The sequence below is a fragment of the Zalophus californianus genome, chromosome 2 (assembly GCF_009762305.2).
Source record: "Zalophus californianus isolate mZalCal1 chromosome 2, mZalCal1.pri.v2, whole genome shotgun sequence".
NCBI lineage: Eukaryota > Metazoa > Chordata > Mammalia > Carnivora > Otariidae > Zalophus > Zalophus californianus.
This window is the reverse complement of record NC_045596.1, coordinates 181,192,558-181,208,641: the sequence shown is the minus strand read 5'-3', so window position 1 is coordinate 181,208,641 and position 16,084 is coordinate 181,192,558. Positions and strand designations below refer to the sequence as shown.

At 33.5% G+C, this 16,084-nt stretch overlaps 1 non-coding gene across 1 annotated transcript; it reads right to left on the bottom strand.

Annotated features, from left to right (window-relative positions):
- Window positions 1-6,215: 6,215 nt before the first annotated feature.
- On the bottom strand, window positions 6,216-6,319 carry LOC113926082. The gene has a single exon (XR_003521165.1). It is a non-coding gene; the product is annotated as a U6 spliceosomal RNA (small nuclear RNA).
- Window positions 6,320-16,084: the final 9,765 nt, after the last annotated feature.

Sequence of the window (16,084 nt, the reverse complement as noted above, 5' to 3'; positions counted from 1 at the left end):
AAATAAAGCCTAAACCCAGCAGGAGAAGAGAAATAATAAAGATCAGAGCAGAAATCAATGAAATAGAAACCAAAAGAACAGTAGAACAAATCAACGAAACTAGGAGCTGGTTCTTTGAAGGAATTAACAAGATTGATAAACCCCTGGCTAGACTTATCAAAAAGAAAAATGACCCAAATCAACAAAATCATGAAAGAAAGAGGAGAGATCACAACCAACACTAAAGAAATACAAACAATTAGGGGCGCCTGGGTGGCTCGGTTCGTTGGGCGTCTGTCTTCGGCTTGGGTCATGGTCCCGGTGTCCTGGCCTGGGATCGAGCCTCCCATTGGGTCCCTGCTTGGTTGGGGGCCTGCTTCTCCCTCTCCCACCCCCCTGCTTGTGTTTTCTCTCTCTGTCAAATAAATAAATAAAATCTTAAAAAAAATACAAAGAATTATAAGAACATATTATGAGCAACTCTATGCCAGCAAATTAGATAATCTGGAAGAAATGGATGCATTCCTAGAGATTTGTCAACTACCAAAACTAAACTAGGAAGAGATAGAAAACCTGAACAGACCTATAACCACTAAGGAAATTGAAGCAGTCATCAAAAATCTACCAACAAACAAAAGCCCAGGGCCAGATGGCTTCCCAGGGGTGTTCTACCCAATATTTAAAGAAGAATTAATACCTATTGTTCCGAAACTGTTCCAAAAAGTAGAAATGGAAGGAAAACTTCCAAACTCGTTTTATGAGGCCACCATTACCTTGGTCCCCAAACCAAAGACCCTATCAAAAAGGAGAATTACAAACCAATATCCTTGATGAACATGGATGCAAAAATTCTCACCAAAATACTAGCCAATAAGATTCAACAGTACATTAAAAGGATTATTCACCACAACTAAGTGGGATTTATCCCTGGGCTGCAAGGTTGGTTCAATATCCGCAAATCAATCAACGTGATACAATACATTAACAAAAGAAAGAACAAGAATCATATGATCCTCTCAATAGATGCAGCAAAAGCATTTGACAAAGTACAGCATCCCTTTTTGATCAAAACTCTTCTGAGTATAGGGATAGAGGGTACATACCTTAATATCATAAAAGCCATCTCTGAAAAACCCGCAGCGAATATCATTCTCAATGGGGAAAAACTGAGAGCTTTCCCCCTAATGTCAGGAACATGGCAGGGATGTCCACTATCACCACTGCTATTCAACATAGTATTAGAAGTCCTAGCCACAGCAATCAGACAACAAAAAGAAATAAAACGCATCTGAATCGGCAAAGAAGTCAAACTCTCTCTTTGCAGATGATATGATACTTTATGTGGAAAACCCAAAAGACTCCACCCCAAAACTGCTAGAACTCATACAGGAATTCAGTAAAGTGGCAGGATATAAAATCAATGCACAGAAATCAGTGTCATTCCTATATACCAACAACAAGACAGAAGAGAGAGAAATGAAGAGTCAATCCCATTTACAATTGCACCCAAAACCGTAAGATACCTAGGAATAAATCTAACCAAAGAGGCAAAGGATCTGTACTCAGAAAACTATAAAATACTCATGAAAGAGATTGAGGAAGACACAAAGTAATGGAAAAACTTCCATGCTCATGGATTGGAAGAACAAACATTGTGAAGATGTCAATGCTACCTAGAGCAATCTACACATTCAATGCAATCCCCATCAAAATACCATCCACTTTTTTCAAAGAAATGAACAAATAATCCTAAAGTTTGTATGGAACCAGGAAAGACCCCGAATAGCCAGAGGAATGTTGAAAAAGAAAAGCAAAGCTGGCTGCATCAGAATTCTGGACTCCTAGCTCTATTACAAAGCTGTCATCATCAAGACAGTATGGTACTGGCACAAACACAGACACATAGATCAATGGAACATAATAGAGAGCCCAGAAATCGACCCTCAACTCTATGGTCAACTAATCTTTGACAGAGGAGGAAAGAATGTCTAATGGAAAAAAGTCTCTTCAACAAATGGTGTTGGGAAAATTGGACAGCCACATGCAGAAGAATGAAACTGGACCTTTTCCCTACACCACACACAAAAATGGACTCCAAATGGCTGAAAGACCTAAATGTGAGACAGGAGTCCATCAAAATTCTAAAGGAGAACACAGGCAGCAACCTCTTCCACCTCAGCCGCAGCAGCTTCTTCCTAGAAACATCGCCAAAGGCAAGGGAAGCAAGGGCAAAAATGAACTATTGGGACTTCATCAAGATAAAAGGCTTTTGCACAGCAAAGGAAACAGTCAACGAAACCAAAAGACAACCGACGGAATGGGAGAAAATATTTGCAAATGACATATCAGATAAAGGGTTAATAACTAAAATCTATAAAGAACTTATCAAACTCAACACCCAAAGGACAAATGATCCAATCACAAAATGGGCAGAAGACATGAACAGACATTTTTTCCAAAGAAGACATCCAAATGGCCAACAGACACATGAAAAAGTGCTCAGCATCGCTCAGCATCAGGGAAATCCGAATCAAAACCTTAATGAGATACCACCTCACACCAGTCAGAATGGCTAAAATTAACAAGTCAGGAAATGACAGATGTTGGCAGGGATGCGGAGAAAGGGGAACCCTCTTCCACTGTTGGTGGGAATGCAAGCTGGTGCAACCACTCTGGAAAACAGTATGGAGGTTCCTCCAAAAGTTGAAAATAGAGCTACCATAAGATCCAGCAATTGCACTACTGGGTATTTACCCCAAAGATACAAATGTAGGGATCTGAAGGGTTACATGTACCCCGATGTTTATAGTAGCAATGTCCACAATAGCCAAACTGTGGAAAGAGCCAGGATGTCCATCGACAGATGAATGGATAAAGAAGAAGTGGTATATATACACAATGGAATAATATGCAGCCATCAAAAGGAATGAAATCTTGCCATTTGCAACGACGGGGATGGAACTGGAGGGTGTTATGCTGAGTGAAATAAGTCGATCAGAGAAAGACATGTATCATATGACTTCACTGATATGAGGAATTCTTAATCTCAGGAAACAAACTGATGGTTGCTGGACTAAGAGTGGGAGTGGGGTGGGAGGGATGGGGTGGCTGGGTGATAGACTTAGGGGAGGGTATGTGCTATGGTGAGCGCTGTGAATCGTGCAAGACTGTTGAATCACAGATCTGTACCTCTCAAACAAATAATGCAATATATGTTAAGAAAAAAAAAGGAGAAGATAGCAGGAGGTAAAGAATGAAGTGGGGGAAATCGGAGGGGGAGAGGAACCATGATAGACGATGGACTCTGAAAAACAAACTGAGGATTTTAGAGGCGAGGGGGGTGGGTTAGCCTGGTGATGGGTATTAAAGAGGGCACGTTCTGCATGGATTACTGGGTGTTATACACAAACAAATGAATCATAGAACACTACATCAAAAACTAATGATGTAATGTATGGTGATTAACATAACAATAAAAATTTTAAAGAAAAAAATGCTGTAGTGAATAGTTTTTGTGAGTAAGTACAAGGATGTTACTGGGATATAGTTCTGGTAATGGAATTTTTGCAGCAAATTGTATGTGCATATAAAATTTTGAAGCATACATGTTTTTAAACCATTGATATTTTGGGGCACCTGGGTGGCTCATTCAGTTAAGTGTGTGCCTTTGGCTCAGGTTATGATCTCAGAGTCCTGAGTTTGAGCCCCAAGTGGGGCTCCCCACTCAATGGAGAGTCTGCTTCTCCTTCTTCCTCTGCACACCCCCCCCATGCTCTCTTTCAAATAAATAAAATCTTTTTAAAAAATGGATATTTTCTTTTATATGTATTGTCTGTGTCTTCAGTATATTTGTCTCCTTTTTTGATTTGTTGGAACTGATTTACATGTTGTTTTGATTTATGAAAATTCATGTTGAATTATTTGGTGCATAGATATTAATAACTGCTGTATCCTTATAACAAAGTGCCATCCTTTGTCACCTTTCAAAGACCTGCATTTAATTTGTGTTTTATTAAGAATGTGATTCTGTTTTCATTTTGTTGGTGGTGTTGTCCTCTTTTTTATGTCTGAATTTTGTAACTACTTTGTTTATTTTGTATACAGCATGGTATTAAATTTTGCTTTGTAATTCAATTTAATTATTTTTTCTTTTAGTAGACAAATTGAGTCAGTTTACAATAATTATCAAATTCAGTCTTTGTTTTACCATATGTTAGTGTTGTTTTCCCCTCTTAAAGAGCCTTGCAGTTCATTTCCTTTGTTTCTGCATTTATTTCTTCTTATAATTAGGAAGAATGTGATTTTTTAATACTTTCTTTCTCAGCTATCACTTTTTTTAAAACACGTACATTTTCATGTATTTATTTTCTGCTATGAATTTCCTACTACAACGAGTGGTAAAAGTAGTATAATTCATTTTCTCCTTTCCCTTCTTTACACATTTTGATTAATGATATTTCTTAATTGATTCTTAGTTCTAATAATTGAATTATCAATTATAAATGACATATTTTGGTACCTTAGATATAAAATTAGAGGAAATTCAGAAGCCCTCTACTATCTTACACCCTTTTCTGTTCCACATCCAATTTTTATTAGTTTTATAAATTTCTACCTTGTCAGAGAATATAAAAATATATACTCTTATCAATCCATCCTGTTTGTTTTATTTTATGTAAGTAAATTCATAATCATATATAAATCCTCTTGCCGTATATTATCTTTTATTGTTGTTAGAAATTTATCCCATAGATTCTAAGAAAATTCTACAAAGTGGGACTCTTGGGAACAGCATTCTTAAGTTTTTTCAGGATCTCAACTATCTATTTTTCTATTTATTTTCAATATTTTGTCCAAACTGGAGCACTACAGAGTGAGAGTGGGATGCTACTAATAAGTATACCAGGACAATGGGTATCAACTCAATTGTATCTCAAGCTAATAAGGATGTATAGACATCCCCGATTGTCAGTGTATAATTTTAATATACACATTACAATATTATCTTTTTTTGTAAAACAGCACTCTTATTTTCTAATAGTTCTTTTTAAAATTTATTTCAGATATAAGAAAACATTCTGCAAGGTATAAATGGTAAACCTAATAAAACTCCGAGACAAAATAAGTTTTTTTGATTGTATTTTAGAAAAATGTTTCATTCCATTATTTTATCCCCACTCTCCAACTTTAGGACTACAATATATATACATGTTGGAACTCCATTTTCTTTCCTTCATATTTGTATTTTTCCCCTAAATTTTTAAAATTATTCATATATTTCCATCTTATTGTTGCTAGGTTTATTATTTTTATTCTCTATCTTGTATTTTTTCACACTGTCTCATCTTTCTTACAATGCTTCCAATTTTGCCATCATTTATATTATAATTTTTTTTTTTCCTCTCAAACTTCCCTGTACTCTGGTAGCCCATATTCAGTCTCTTATGCGTATCTCTTTTCAGGGCATATATTTCTGCTTTGTGCTTTCTATATAAATATATAAATAATTATTTCATATGTTCTCCCCCCATTTACGGTCATTTGGATTATTCACAATTTACAGTAACATTTTTGTGATAAATATTCTTCTGGTATTAGTCTTTCACATTGTTTCTTTTTTTATTATTTTGGATAGTATATTTCAAATCATCTCTTTTTAAAGTAATACACATCTTTGAATCCATTGAGCTTTCCCTAGAACCATAATTTGTAGAAGGTTATTGTAGAAATTATGCCAAGTCTTGCTCTAGGCTAATTTTTTTCCCTTGTGACTTAGGAAATTATATATGAGTTTTTCACTTTTTACTTCATTCTGGACAATGGAGATAGATAGCTGTGGTTGTCTCATCCTAACTTTTGTATTTCTGTGAAATTTCTGCATTTCATTCTTATCTTTAATGTATATTTTCACTGGATAGAGAAATCTTTGTTGAGAGATTTCTTTAAAGCATTTTGTAGATGACATTCCATTACCTCTATCTCCTTTTTTTTCCTAATGAGAACAGTAATTCATTTCATTGTTCTCTTACATGTAATGTGTCTTTTTCTTGTCTCCTTTCAACATTTTTCTCTTTATCTCTGGTTTTCCTCAGTTTGATTGTAATGTATCCAGTGGGGTTTTCATTGTAATTATCTTGGTGGCATTCAAAGTTATTCATAAGTAATTATCCTAATTGGGATAATTATTTAATTTTATTTTTTGAACTACATTTGGAAAATATTCTTTTTTCTTTCTTTTAAATATGGAGTGCTTCATGAATTTGCATGTCCTCCTTGTACAGGGTTCATGCTAATCTTCTCTGTATCATTGCATTTAGAAAATATTCTGTTATGTATCTAATATTCTTTATTCTTTATCCCCTTTACTATTTAGATTCCAATTGCATATGTATTGCATCATTTGCATACGAAGGGACAAAGCATATGAATGGATAAAGACATAATATGCAAAATGTTAGTATTGCACAAAATAGCCTTTAAGGTGAAAACCATTAATAGAAAGTAATGAAGATTAGTTCATAATAATTAAAATTTTAATTTACCAAGCACTAATAATAATTTTAAACTTTATGCACCTGAAACCATAGCCTAGGAGTGTATAAATAAAAATTTTCATAAACACAGAGAAGAGAAAAATCTTAAAATCATAATGCAAAATCTTTAATATACTTCATTCAGTATGTGACAGAAAAGACAAGAATACAAGGAAAAACATTATTAAAAAATCCTGTTAATTTCTATTAATACTATTTTATCTTAAAGTCTATTTTTTCTAATAATAGCGTATCTACATCAGCTTTCTTTTGCTTAGTATTTACAAACTGTCTATTCATCCATTTGCTTTCAGTCATTCTGTATTTTCATATTTTGTTTGTCTTGTAAACACAGTTGGACTTTTAAATCAATCTCAAATATTGCTGTTCTAATTAGTGTATTTATTTATTTAATGTCATTAGTCATGTCAGTTGTATATTCACCGATTTAATTTTTGTTTTCTATTCATTCTACCTCTTCTATTTCAACTTTTTCTCTTTTATGTTACTTTTAAGATTTTTTTTTACTTGTTTATATTTTTTAAAAATCTTGAATGTGGGCACCTGGGTGGCTCAGTTGGTTAAGCGTCTGCCTTCGGCTTAGGTCATGATCACGGAGTCCTGGGATCGAGTCTCACATCGGACTCACTGCCCAGTGGAGAGTCTGCTTCTCCCTCTGCCCTTCACCCTGCTTGTGCTGTCTCTCTCACTTTCTCTCAAATAAATAAGTAAAAATCTTAAAAAAAAATCTTGAATGTACTCTTTCATTTAGTTGTCATAGTGTAATAGTGAGATATAATAATACCTCTGTACTTGGTCTTTGGTCCCTCATTCCAGACACAGAGCTCCTAAAAGAATTTCCTCAGTGATAGGAGTAGCTGTTGTTAGCATAATAAGAGTCTTTCAGCCATATCTGAGTTTCTGCTAATAAGATGACTCTCAGTGGGCCCCTAGATAGCTTCAAGATGGGGACTGGTTGTCAGAAGAGCCAGCCAGGCCCTGATCTCTCAGGAGATCACCCATGGCCAATGATTTAATCAATCATGCCTATGTAATGGAACTTCCATAAAACCCCCAAAGAGTGGAATTTGGAGAGCTTCCAGGTTGGCAAGCATATTGAGGTGCACACCTGGAGGGAAGATGGGAATATTGTGCCTCTTTTCTTATGTGTCCCTATGCCTTTTTCTTGGATTTGGCTGTCCCTGGGTTATATTTTTTATAATAAACCAGTGATAGTGAGTAAAGTGTTTTCCTGAGTTCTATGAGCTGTTATAACAAGTTACTGAACTGAGGAGGGTATTGTGAGAGCCCCCAGTTTATACCTGATTGGTAAGAAGTAGGAGAGGCCCAGGACTTGTGACTGACATCTGAAGTTGGGGACAGTCTGGTGGGTCTGAGTCCCTAACCTGTGGCATTTGCCTTAACTCCAGTAGTTTGTGTCAGAATTTAATTGAATTGTATACCTTTGGTGTTCAGAGAGCTGGAGAATTGGTTATTAGTATGGGAAAAACCCACTCATTGGTGTCAGAAATACTGTATGTAAAAAGAGTTACAGAAGTTACAAAATGTGTACAAAACTAATTAAAGTCTAAAGTAAACCAAACCCTAACCATACCCGCGCCGCCCCGCACCCCCCCGGGCAAAGAAAGAATCGTAAACATTTTATTTTTACTGGATTGCTCCTGTTTACTGTTATTTTTTTATGTTTTTTTTTTCTTGTTTAATAAACCCTGGTGATACACCAGTGTGGATATGATGCTTCAGGATGTCTTGGATTGATGGTTTCCTTTTATTTCAGCCTTACACTGTGGGTATCTCCAGTTAATTTGGGAAGTCACTTCTAAGGCTGTGTGACTTGGTCAGGCCCTGGCCTCAGACATCTGTTTCCTTCTACCAGACTCCAAAACTGAAGCCAACTTCTCCTGAGTAGATATATCTTGCACTGCATCAACTTCAGTGTTCCTGTGCTCTGCTGGCTTATATGGGACCTCCTTTCCCTTTTGTTTTGACATGTCCTTTACTACCTTTGCAAATTTTTTATGTTCCTAAAGAAATGTACATTTAAAATCCAGCAGTGTTCATTTTTTTCAGTAAGAGAGGGACCTAATTTATAATGACTGCCCCCCTCACTGGAATTCAGCTTCAAGAAGGAATGTTTATGATGTTTTCTAGGAAGGTCCCAGTTAATATTTTTAAGTAATAATTTAATCCATAACTTTCTCATATATGCATCAATTCCTACAATGTGGGAAAGCCCTGTCAGGCTCATCCTTCACTGTGTACATTAAGTGTCAGCTCTTCTGAGGAGGTTTTTTCAACAACAACTATGCACAACAATCAATCTCTCTCCCTTCCTTCCCATCCCCCCTCTTCTCTGCGTGTTCTCCTAAGTTGTCTCCACAATTAGGTTAGTAGTGTAAGAGCAGTATTCTTTTATATTCATTTCATTTTTTACATTATTTATATATATTTATTTCATTGTACACCTATAGCAACTAGAAAAGTGTACAGAATAAAAACATTCAATATCCCCTTACAATAACATTTCTACATGAGAACATGGTTATGATGAAAACAAATAACATTTTTTAATTATATTCACTTTATGCTATAATTTATAGTGATCTCTCCTGAACACTAGAATTATACTTCTCTAGAAAAAATGAAAGGAATACTTGAAGATCAGGGGCACCTGGGTGGCTCAGTTGTTAAGCATCTGCCTTTGGCTCAGGTCATGACCCCAGGTTCCTGGGGTCGAGCCCCACATTGGGCTCCCTGCTCAGCAGGGAGCCTGCTTCTCCCTCTCCCACTCCCCCTGCTTCTGTTCTCTCTCTCACTGTGTCTCCCTTTGTCAAATAAAGAAATAAAATCTTAAAAAAAAAAAAGAATACTTGAAGGTCAGCAAAAAAGCACATTAATATGGATAAAATTCCAATGTTCATTAGTTTTTTTAAGTACAAAGATTCATTTTAATTTTGCTATGAATGTATATGGTACTCAAGTATATTGTATTTAAGGTACTTCACAGTTTAACATGAAAATGTCAAGTTATTTTGGAGTTCACATCATTCTTGAAGAAGAGACAACACCTTTAATCCTATTATTTTGGCATTTCTTCTTGTCATAATAATTTCATGGCGTACCCTTATACTCTTTTCTGTGTGTGATTTCTCTAACTGAAACAATAGATTATAGTTTGACAAAAGAATGATTTTTTTTTCAGTGAGGCTTCAGTTCACTTTAAAAGAAAATTGCTTTTATGCCTTCCTTACAAAGGAACCTATGATGTTTGAAGTTAAACAAAATGACCTAGTAGAAAACGTCAGTTTAGAACTACAAGATTTGTGATTGAAGATGTCATACTGAATTTTCAGAATACGATGGAAACATTGATTCAAATATCCTCCAAAAATGTCTTACCAAATTCACGAGGAAGCAATAGTTGTATTTTTTAATTGATGAGATATTTTTAAAAGGAATTTATATACCAAGTTAAATTGCTTAGTAAAATGCAATGTTACTATAACTCAAGATCCTTTTACTTACTTAAGAAATGAATCCTATATTTGTATAGCTAAAGTGGAGTTATAAATTTTGAATTGCAAATCATAAAACCGGAGAAGGTTTAATTTAAATAGAAGAGATCAACTAGTCAGACTCTTGAATTTAAATAAGGGCCAATTGAGGCTTACTGTAGGTAGCAGAATAATAAAATTAATGGCTTAAATAAAAGTTTAAGAGTTAATCATCATACTTTTATTTGTTTTATTAATAGAAGTATTACAGTGTATTTACATTTCAAAAAGTTCTTGATTTAGAACCTTTTAGAAATGGAAAGACACTTCTCTGACATTGGTAATAGATCCTTCTATTGCAGAAACTGCATCTGTATGTTGTTTCTTTTATTTAAAATTTTATGTATCAAGCATGTTGAAGAGAATAGAGAACTTGAATATGATCATCTATATACTCAAGTTAAACTTTCTCCCCATTTATTTCAACATCTAAATATTTGGGGAATAGAGCATTACAGTTTTGCTCCCCAGGGCCTTTGCATATGATTTTTTCATGTTGTGGACTGCACAACCCTAGCACGCAGCATTTACACTGAAGTCTGAGTCAAACGGTGACCTATGGATCATGCAGAACACAACCAACAGGACCTCAGTCAACCTTTCTTCCAAGAATGAGTTATTATTCTGCATTTAGACTTATATAGTTTTCAATCTTGCTTCACACATGCATCCTCACTTTATCGAATAGGAGTTCATTAGAGATATGAAGCAGAACTACCTATGTTTTCTTGAAGTACAGTCTTCAGCCACTCTAATAAGATTCCCTTCTCCTACTTTCAACCCCCCATAATTAAACTTATTTCATATTTATGGATTCATGAGACAGTATTTGTATCTATCTTGAAAAAACCCACACATCTGTAATCAATGAATTTATAGCAAAGGAGCCAAGCATATACAATAGGGAAAGGACAGTTTCTTCAATAAATGGTGCTGGGAAAAGTGGACATTCACATGCAAAAGAATGAAACTAGACCACTATCTTACACCATACACAAAAATGAACTCAAAATAAAGATTGAACATAAGACCTAAAACCATTAAATTCCTAGGGGAATTATAAAACAGGTGGTAATCTTGACATAAGTCTTGGCAATGAATTTTTTATTTTTTTAATTTTTAAATTATTTATTATTATTATTTTTAGAGAGTGCATGAGTGAGGAGAAGCAAAAGGAAAGAGAGAATCTTAAGCAGGGTCTATGCCTGGTGCAGAGTCTGATGCAGAGCTGGATCTCACAACCCTGAGATCATGACCTGAGCCAAAGTCAAGAGTTGGACACTTAGCCAGTTGTGCCACCCAGGTGCCCTGTCAGCAAATATTTTTTTAATCTGGTGCCAAAAACAAAAGCAGCACAAGCAAAAATAAACATGTGGGACTACATCAAATTAAAAAACTTCTACACAGCACAGAAACCATCAACAAAATGAAAAGGTAGCCTACGAAGAGGGAGAAAATAATTACAAATCATATGTCTGATAAGAGACTTATATTGAAAATATGCAGAGAACTCATGCAATTCAGTAGCAAAACAAATCTGATTTAAAAACAGAAGATCTGAAATGATGTTTTTTCGAACACATATAGATGACCAACAGGTACATAAAACAATGCTCAGCATTATTAATCATCAGAGGAATGCAAATCAAAAACACGAGATATTACTCCCAGCTGTTAGAATGGTTATATTTAAAAAGAAGAAAAACAACAAAGTGTTGGCAGTGATGTAGAGGAGAGAGAACACTTGCACACTGTTGATGGGAATGCAAATTGGTGCAATTACTATGGAAAACATTGGATATGCCTCAAAAAATTAAAAATAGAACTACCATATGATCCAGCAATTCCACTTCTGGATATTTATCTGAAGAAAACAAAAACACTAATTTGAAAAGAAAAATGCACCCCCATGTTCACTGCAACAATATTTACAATAGCTAAGATATGGGGAAAAAAAACTGTGTTCATCAATTCACAAAGAAAGAAAGAAAATGTAGTGTATTAATACCATGGAGTATTAGCCATAAAAAAAGAATTCAGTCTTGCCATTTGCAATAACATGGACCCTGAGAGCATTATCCTGAGCAAAATAGGTTAAACAGAGAAAGAAAAATACTGAATGATATCTTTATATGTGGAATCTAAAATAATAAACAGAAAAATAAACTCAAAGATACAGAGAACAGATTGGTGGTTGCAAGAGGTGGAAGGTAGGAGAAATGAGTGAGCTATTTTTTTTTTTTAGTTTAAGTAAATTGATAAAAATTAAAAAGCAAACAAACAATGGATTTAATTTTTTTTCTAATTTAATGCTTTAACAATTCATACTGGCTTCAATTTAACTACTAAATGAGGCAATATATGTGTGGTGCTTAGAAAAGTGCTTGGCAATAGTAAGGGCCATATAAATCTTAGTTACAGTTACTGTTACTATATAAGTTTAAAGCTATCTGAGGCATCAACAATTGGTAATTATGTCCACTTTGTTCCAAATAATTAATGGAATTTTTCTCTTTTATTGAATATTATTTTAAGGCATTTTTTTCTGTTTTATATTTTCTATTTATATTATTTGAATTCGTATATTATCCACACTTGCCAAAACTATTTCTGAAGCCATTAAATATCTCTAACCTGCTTCTTAAGACCTTAGGTAGTTTAGAATCTATTCTCTTCCTTCATTCTTACTGTTTTTTGTACATTATTATAGTTCAAAGTCTTTTAGCAACTCTAAGTATAGTCATTATTTGTTGTTTCATAAAATCAGTGTTTGCTTGGATTTAACCATTGTATAGAACATATTTGTTCATCCTTCTTGTGTTCTCCATCATTCCTTTACAATTCAATTACCTTATTTCTAAAGAAGGTCCTTTCATGGAAAAATTATTAGTATAATATCTTTCAGAATTTTCATCAAAACATCTCTATGTATTTTTTACTCTTAAATAGTAACTTAGCTGGCTCTAGAATCTCAGATGGTGAGTTGTTTCCTTTCAATATTTGAAGATGTTTTTCCAATGCCTTTGGCTTTTCTCTTTGCTGTTGAGAAGTTTATTATCAACATCATTGTTTCTATATTGGTGAAGTTTTTCTGTTTGTTGTGAATAGATCTTTGTTTTTGAAGCTGTGCAATTTCCCTACATCAAGATTTATTGATTGATTATTTATTGATGAGGTTTATTTTTAATTATCATGTTGAAGAAGTATTGTACTTCTTGAATATGAGGATTCATGTCTTTTATGGAATCTGGACAATTCTTTGTCATTAACTCTAAATATTACATCTCTGCCTTTGTCTTTCTTTCCTTTCAGGATTCCAAATAGATATTGGTTAGAGGTTTTTGTGCTTTTTCTCATGACCTTCTACCTGATTTGACATTTCTTACTTATTTCCCTCTGCTGCCTTCTTTGTAATGTCCTCAGATTCACCTTTCATTACATAAACACTTTTTTATGATATTGGCTATTCTAGTTTAAAAATTATATTTTTATTTCAAAAGTTACCTCCTTTTCTAATATGACTTCCCTTTCTTTTTGTGTCTTTACTCATTTTATACTTCCATTTTAAAATGTCAATTAGAATTTCATTAACTGAAGTTCTCAAATGTCCATTCTTGTGTTTGTTCTGCAGGTTATCTTACCTGGTACATTATTTGCTCGTGTAAATATTATTTTGAAGTTTGAGTTCTCTTTTAGGAGCCTTATAAAAAAGATTTTATACGTGGAAATGCAGCAAAATCTGTTTGAGAATGTTTCCCACTGTAGCAGATAATCTTTTACTTTTGTTAAAAGGAACTGATTTTTGTGTTAATTTCTCACTTAGAGTTTTCAGAAAGCATAAGTGGCATATATTTGCAGGGATTCTTTTTTGTTTGTTTGTTTTGTTTCCACCCAGGGTCCTTGTCAAGGCAAACAAACTTCCTTCTTCTCACTCTGGGCTGGTGGAAATTTTCCTGAGCCCATCCTCTCCCTTGTGGGGTAGCCTTTCCAAGAGTCCTGGCTTTATTCTATAATCTTAGTTATGATTCCAACTTTCCAGAGACCCTAACTTATGTGCTCTCACTGTATTTCAGCTTCTTCTTGATTTGGGGGCTCAGATGGCTTTCCTTATTTTCCAGAGAATTCAATTCTGTATTTAAAAGAGTGACTTTTATACTATATCTTTCTTTTCAAGATGTTCATATTGTTGTTCTCAGGTGATTTATTTTGTTATCTTGATATAACCATTAGTACATGATGATTTGTTCATTTGAGAGAATAATCACTATTGTGTTTAGCCACTTTAAAGGGGATTTTTTGGGGGGTTAGAGAATGATAAAATTGTTATCTTTTGAGCCACTTAAAGTACACACATAAATTATTGTTGCAAAGATTTTAATGTAACTAACCACAAAAGCAGGATGAACATGGAAATAGGATTACAAAATATAGAATTATATTTGTGATTTAAATACACATGCTTTTTATCTTTGTATATAAAATTAACAAATATTTTATGTGAAGGTATAAAGTCATTCTCGAGATTTACTTTCAAAATAAAAATAAAACATGTTTGAATTACTATGTACATGTAATGTTTTATATGGTAATAACAAATTATTTTTCTTTGGGGGATTAAGTCAAGATAATGACTTTATAAAATCACATAAAACATGAATTAATAAACACAGACACAAAACAAAGTAATGAAAACAATATATTTATTTGAAGTCTAATTACAAACATTGAGAAAATTAAGTTTCTAACATTAATAATAAAAACATTAAGGTAAATCCATTTCCTTGAGGAAGTGGTGATGATGAAATGTTAAGTCCATATACAAGTTCCAAATATATATGGTCTCTATTTTGTAATGGTTCATTTTACCAAAATGTTAAAAGTATATGTCCGTGCATCAGGGATTTGAATGTTTAATACTTTTATTTTAATATTTTGCTACATTTTCTAGATTTCCCAGGAGTATGTTTTTTTCTAATAATGAAAACCATTAACTGTTCTAAAGTGTCTCTATTTGGGTATTTTCCAACTTTTTGACAATTCAGAACACATCTTTTAGTTTGTTTATTTTCTAGAAATAATTTTGTGGCTGTCATGGACTAGTTTATAAAATACCTTAGGTATAATATTATGGTAAATTGATATTCTCACTGAGAGTCATTTATATTTTATTTATAATAACTGGGTTTACGTGCTACATCTCAGCAAAGATTTAAAAAGTACATAAAACAAAAGTTCATTACTTCCTTGGAGTCCACTTTTTTAGCTATCTTTTATTTTATTACTTTATTTTTCCATTTGAATTTTGCATATAATGTGAATGCCATGGAAATATATCAGTGTTTAGCCGTTGCATTCAAATCAGAATGTATCTTATTTAATTGAGGAAAATTATAAACAACTTTGAAGGACAATGATCCTTTGTATTTTAAATCAGCTAATGAAATACAGAATAATAATATTGTAATGGTCGTGGGTTTTTAGATATTTGAAATTTAAATATTTGAAAAATTTACTTATCATATATTGTTAGCTTGAATTTTATAGTTTGACTTGAAATTTCACACTCTTGAAACCACACCTTATCCAAATAATTCTTATATAATCAGTGTGTCTTTAAGACTACTCCTTCGGTAATTATATTACTTTGATTACAAAAAGAATGAAGAGGATCTTATAATGAGAAAATAAGGTGATCTATCTCTATTTCTATCCCTTTTCCCATGCCAGTTCTCAGAAAAACACATCAGTTTCAATCCTCTTGTACATCTAAACCAAGACAATGAACTTCATCCCTCAAAATGGAGTTTAAATAAAATTAACTAAAGAAACAAATTAACATTTTTTCCTAGGCTGCAGATGTGAAACTTTCTGGGGATGCAATGCTGGCTAAAATAAATATTTCACTGTGAGAAGAATTTCTCAGCTTTGCTGTTTCTAGTTCTGAGAAAAATTATAGATCCTCCTTAAAGTTATTGTAAAGATTACATGACTTAACTT